Source organism: Vombatus ursinus, unplaced genomic scaffold (assembly GCF_900497805.2).
Source record: "Vombatus ursinus unplaced genomic scaffold, bare-nosed wombat genome assembly UNPS02014798.1, whole genome shotgun sequence".
Lineage (NCBI taxonomy): Eukaryota > Metazoa > Chordata > Mammalia > Diprotodontia > Vombatidae > Vombatus > Vombatus ursinus.
Window position 1 is genome coordinate 69,502,757 of NW_020954576.1, and position 7,092 is coordinate 69,509,848.

The following is a 7,092-nucleotide window of genomic DNA, read 5'->3' on the forward strand; positions in this document are numbered from 1 at the left end:
CCCTTTTCTCACTTCCAACCTACTTTTCTTGGAACTGAGAAAACTAATCTAGAACAATCAATTATTTATTGTTGACATTTTTATCCTTCTCAAAAGGAGGCCTCATGCTATCAGGAAACTAATAATTTTAAAAGAGTATTTCATATTTTGGAAAATATCTTCTAGCATTATGATATAGTTGAACTAAAACTGAATTTCTAAGTTGCCCCTTTAAATAAAAAGAAGAAATGTAGAGATTAGGGAAAGTGCTTTACTTTTAGCTTTATTGGGTCTATGTTTCTCTGTGTGTGTGTGTGTGTGTGTGTGTGTGTGTGTGTGTGTGTGTAATTTTCAAAATGTAAGCTATGTTAGAAATTTTACCCTATTATTAAAAATAATAATCATAAAAACAACTTATTTGACATGAGTCCAGTTAATATTTGAGAGATTCATTCTGTAAATACTTTCTGGTATATATTTGCTGATCTTTTCTACAGTATACAATAAATCAGATTTACTCCCCTTCAACTTGGAAAGTCCATGGAATATTAAGGAGATTAAATCTGCTAATGCTGAATTACAGCTAGAGGGGAACTTCAAAATGCAATGGGTCCTTAATACAAATTTGCCTATTGCCTTGCATTGAAATTTATCTAGTTTAACCCCTTCATTTTTTCTAGTGAGAATAACAATAGAATAACAAGAATAACAACAACAAATGAGATAACTTGTCCAAGATCTCACCTAAATTCAGTTTCTCTTACTCCAAATCCATGATTCTTTCTAGATGGATATGTCATAATGTGTTTTGATTCAGATGTCTCTCCAGTTTCAGTTCTTTCATTTCAGAATCAAAATCAGTTCATTTTGATCATGTGTCCTGACACGCTCAATGTCAAATCACATAATAGCTTAAATTAGGATTTCCAACTTTGACATTGGAAATTGACCTAATACACAAGATGACTTTTTTAAAGGATTTTTTCTCAGCAGGGCTTTTTATTAGCCTCTATTTAAATTAAGGTTAAAAACCAAAGATTACTTACTGTTTCCCACCAATTCAAACAATTAGCAAATTTGTTGAGCCACATTTCTACTATCCTAACATAGAAAAAGGATAAGGAGATAGGAAGAATCAAGTTCTACATCAAAAACTTGAGAAAATAAATAAATTGGGCCAGACACAATATAGAAACCAAAAACAGGCAGCAAAAAGTAAGAATTTTAATACAAGTAGAAATTGTCAAATTTGTCAAAGTAATTGAAAGTCAGACCATGATATGATCATTGCCATTGCTGATATAGAAGATATATGGACAGAGTGTGTAAACAGCAGGGGTTAAACAAATAATAATTGTTATCTAAGTAAATCTGCTCTAATTTGTTGAAGAGAAAAGAGAAGTCATCTCAGTCATGGAATAAATTTCAAAAGGACCAAAAAGAGATAAAGTTCAATTCATTCAGTTCTTATTAAGTAAAGCAAATTATAATTTTTTAATCTAAAATAAAACCTAGTTCCTTTTTTTCTGGTTTATTTCAAGAGATGAATTGTTTTATTCCAAGAGACAGATCTGTTAAAATAAACAGAAAATGATAATAATCCAGACCATCAAATTGGGTCTCCCTGGATGATGTTATATGCTAAGCTGTATAAAATTGCACTATATACATATTTTTTCAACATATATATATTTTTTTCAAAGCAAACCTAAATATCTCAATAGGCAACAGCATACATTTTTCCTCACTGGCATCAGAAATTGATCAAATTCACTATTCCCTATGACACTTCACCTCTTGGACCCTTAGTTTCCTCTCTGGTAAAATCAGAGAATTGGAAAAGATGGATTGTAAGGTTCCTTCCAGCTCTAAATATATGATCTCATAATTCTCAACAATGGTAGATTAAAGACTTTCCATCATCCTTTATGTGTGCACATCTTAGAGAGGAAACAAATGCAAGTGATGATCTCTTTATTGCTTCAATCCCTATCTTGGACCCTACAATTTAATAAGTAATGTATTTGCTTTGTTCGGTTGAAAAATAAGCAAAATGCTGTGATAGCAGTGAATAAAATGACATTTTAATTCTAAATATTTTGGTATTCATAAAGGCTATTGTCACTATGCATTTATTCTCCTTGACATGGTAGCCAAAATAATCTTCCAAAAGCATAGATCTTACCGTGTCACTTCCCTATTCAAAAGACTTCAGCCTCCTTACTAACTTTAGTATAAAAATATAAATCCCTTTATCCAATTCTTAAGGCAATCTACAATCAGGCTTACAGACTACCTTTCCAGCTTTGTTTCGAGTGAGTCCCTGCATACATACTATACGATCTAACTAAAGAAAAGATAGGAAGCACCACGTTAACTTCTAAAAAGTACTGACTGTAGTCTGAAGATCTGGGTTCAAAGAACATTATCTCTGGAACTTTTGACCTGTGCAACCTTGGATAAATTACTTAGTCTTCAAGCCTTTATTAAGTTTTTCCTATGTGCCAGGTGCCATGCTAAGCTTCAAGGAATACCAAGAAAGGCAATACTATTCCTTGACATGAAGAAGCTCACATTTTAATAGGAGAGATAACAGTCAAGTGGGGGAGATAACATGCAAAATATATGTTGGGTTAATGAAAGTGAACCTCAGGGGAGGCACTATCACTGGGAATAGGCATTTAGAGGAGAGACAACTTGAGTCAAGTCATGAAGATGATCAGTGAAGATCCAGGAGGCATTCCAGACATGGGAGATAGACACTGCACAAGTGGGTAGTTGAAAGATGGAATGTTTTATATAAGGAATAGCAAGGCCAGTATAACTGGATTATAGAGTACATATATGGAGGAAAGTAAACAAATAATAATAATGATTAGATTGATGAGGAGGAAGAGGATGCAGATGAGGATGGTAGCTAGGATTTGTATAGTGTTTAAGGTGTGTAAAGTGCTTTATATGTGTTTTCTCCTTTTTACCTTATAATCGCCCTTTGCAGTCAGTTCCATGATTATCCTAGTAAATATTATCACCCATAGAAGAGTAAACTATGGTATAGAGAGATTAAGTGACTTTCACAGGGTCATATAGCTAGTAAATATCTTAGGGCAAAATTCAAACTCAGGTCTTCCTGAATCTAAATCCCCATTTCTATTCACTGTAACACCTAGATGCCTAAAGTATAAGACTAAATAGGAAATAAAAAGCCAAGCTGGACAAAATGTACTCAACTGGGAAAAGAGGTATCAGACTAAGTTTACATCTACATGGCCTCCAAAATGTTACTAGTTCAGGGGAAAGATTTTTTTCTTAGGTTTAGGCTGTTTACCTGGTTGCTATTCCTTAAATAAGAATGTGTGGCCCCGAACTTATATCTATAGGTTGAATCCCTTACAACCAAATGCTAATTAAACAAAATATCATTATAACTAAAGAATAGTGATTAAATACATGCATCCAAGCACACAGCAAACATAAATCAGAGAAGTTATACACGTTGAACTCTACCAGACAGAAATCAGAGTGATTGAGCTCTTATAATAGGAGCAAAATATCTCAGTTCACCCAAGAGAGGGGACACAACCACCCAAAGAGAAATTCCTCAAAGTTTCTAGGGAGGCAAACTAGAAATCAGCACCATTTTGAGGAGCCATATTTTCCCTATATGTCTGCACTCTGAAATCTGTTCTCTTTCTATTGGAGCTGTTTGCATCCTTTTTCAAACCAGATGGAAGAAGAAGGTATCTTCTATCAAACTCTCGCTCAAAATTCATTTCTCATGCAGGCATGCAGCACCGAGTTATTTTCTCCACCAACTAGCAAACTATTATATGAATGTATAGATTTGAAATCTGTGTTACCTATGAATCTGGGAACTATCTGCATAGGAATGATAACTGAATCATGGGAACTGATGAGATTCATACAATGAGAGAGCATAAATTGGAAGGAAAAGAGAAGAAAGAGAAGGAGAAAACTTTAGGGGATCTCCATAATGACCTGTGTTGAAGATGAAGCAAAAAAATAGAGAAAGAATTGTCAGTCAAGTAGGAAAAAAGAGTAGAAGATTATAAAAATCTAGAGAGGTTACAATATATAGGAGAGAATGATCAATAATGTTAAAAGTCTCAGGTCAAGAAGGATGAAAATTTTCCAAAGGCCATCAGATTTGGCAATTAAGAAATCATTGGTAACTTTACAGAGAACAGTTTTAGTTGCACAATAAGGTTAAGAGCCAGATTACAGAGGGCTTAAAATTGAATGAGAGGAGGGGAAAGGAAAGCTCATAGGACAGATCCTTTCTCAAGGAGTTTAGCCAACAGTCGGAGAAGAGATAGAAGGTGGTAAGTAGTATGAATGCTAGACACAAGTGAGGCTAGATACAAGAGACCAGGAAAATATAGCCATGTTCCTAAGCAACCGAGAAGTAACCAATAGATAGTGAGAAACTGAAGAATAGAGAGTAGTGATGATATGGGGAAAATCCATCATAGAAGATGAGGTGGAATGGGATTAGGGGTACACGTAAAAGAGTTTGCCTAGGAAAGGAGAAGGGTCATCCCATCTTGTAAGACAAAAGGGAAGAAGAAAATTGAGGGAATAGGTGCTATGGAGTGCTTCAAAAGAGCTGAGAATCTATAGAAGAGCCTCTATGGTGAGTAGAATAGCAAACTGATTAGAGAGGTTTTAAGTATGCCTCCCTGGGTCTCAGTTTCTGCATCTGTAAAATGAGGTTGTTGGACTAGATGATGTTTAGGCTCCATTCTTGCCTTAGATCTATGATCCTATGTTGCCTAAACTCAATATATTTTGGTGCATCCAGGCAATCTGTTGCCCTTGCCCAGAATTCCCTTTCCTCATCACTGCCTTTTAGGTTCATTATCTTCCTTCAAGTCTCAACTTAGATGCTGCTTCTTCCTCATAGCCTTCCCTGATGCCCCCAGCTGAAAATGTCTTGCTCCTCAAATATTCCTAGAGTAATTTGTCCAAATCTCTCATTTGTCTCCAATATCCCTACCCTGTGTTCTACTTAATTTTGTGTGTCATATCCCTCTAGTAAAGAGTAAACTCGAGATCAAGGACTGTTTCATTGTGTGCCCACTATAGGGACCTTCACATGGTATTTGATAAATATTTATTGAATGATTTTTTAAAGGGAGGAATAACTCCCTTATCTTAGTTAGTAATATCTGCTTATTTATTGCATCAGTTCATGTGTCTTCTCTAAGGTTACCAGGAATCTACTATATATTTTGAGTATATACAGAAGCATCTAGTTAGTACAGCAGATAAACCACTGAGATTTGAATTCTGGAAAACCTCAGTTCAAATCTAGCCTTAGACATATACTAACTATGTGATCTTGATCAACTCACTCACACAATGACAGTATCAGTTTCCCCACATGTAAAATTGAGATAAAAGTACACCTACCTCCCAGGGTTGTTCTGTAGATAAAATATTAGAAAATATTCATAATATATTTTGCAAACTTTAAAGAGTTACATGCTAGCTGTGGTTATTACACTCATTTAAATACATATTATCTTGCCCACTAGAATTTAAGCACCTTAAAGGCAATGGCAGTTTTTGCTATTTCTTTATATCCCCAGAAGTTACACAAAGTGTGACTAGAAGGAATCTTAGAGGGGCAGCTAGGTGGCACAGTGGATAGAGCACCGGCCCTGAAGTCAGGAGGACCTGAGTTCAAATCCAGTCTCAGACCAAACACTTGACACTTACTAGCTGTGTAACCCTGGGCAAGTCACTTAACCCCAATTGCCTTAATAAAAAAAAGAAGAAGAAGGAATCTTAGAGAGAAGGAGTAGGACTGGGAAAGGTGTCTTGAAAATTTTAGATTTGAGCAGAGGTCAAAATATTTAGCCTATTCCTGCAAACAGGATCAAGGCTGAATTTTAATGAAAATGATGGTCTTACTATCTGCGAAGATACTAGGCAATTTCCTTTTTTTTTTTCAATGGGAAGATAAAAGTAGATGGGAAGTCAATCTTGAAATTTCTGTTTAGAGACCTGATATTGTGAAATTTACCATAGGATCTCATAATCCAAGATTCCTCAGTTGGAATAATTTAGCTCAAAACATACTGCATTATGTAAACTATCCAACCCTGAAGGAATGGGTTAAAACTGAATGATTTCTCAGTTGACCATTAGCTGCTTTCTTCTTTTAATTGTGATCCTGATAATACACAGCTCCAATCTCTTCTGAATTTGTGTAACTTGGCTGACCCATTCATCTTCCTTTTAATGGTTATGTGAGAGATTAGGAAGAGGCTAAGCACAGTCTTATTGCAGGGCTTAGCCAAATATAGGCAGATGGCTGCAAATTTGCCCAACACATCTCAACAATCCCATTATTGCACAGACAATGTGGCATTTGGCAATGGCAACCAAAATCTTGAATCCCCATACTGTAACACCGGCAACTCTAGATTAGTTTACACAATATGTATGCCAAATCTCTTTCTTTTAGACATGCTGAAGTCATTCAATCCATGTTCTTAATTAACATTTTTTTCTTTATTCACCCTACCAAACTAGTGAATATTGATTGAGTTTACCATGTTCTAAGCATTATGAATCTGATGTGCTTATCTTCAACAAAAATAGGAAACAAAATATAAAATAAGATACAATGATCATAAAAATTAATAATTCACAATCATAGAAGGCTTTACAGTAATAAGGTTTTTGACATACATTATCTCATTTGATCATAACAAAAAATTCTATGAGTTAGGTACTTTATTGCAATCTCACACATAGTAAGTGCTTAAAAAATAATCGTTGACTTTATTTGACTAGCACCTTTAAAACTATCCCTATTTTATATGTGAGGTAAGTGAGCCTTGGCTATTAAATGACTTACCCCAAATCCAATAGCCTATAAATAAAGGAAGTAGCATTTTGATATCTTCTAGATGAAGCAAAAATATCCAAGTCTATTGCTCTTTCCTTTATTTCAACTTTTATGATAATTCAAGGCAAACTGGTATAGGAGATCAAAAAGGGTAATTCAACTTGAAATGGCCTTGAGGTAGAGGAAACAAGGAGATAAACTGACTTTCCAGATTTGATTCTGACTAGCATGGA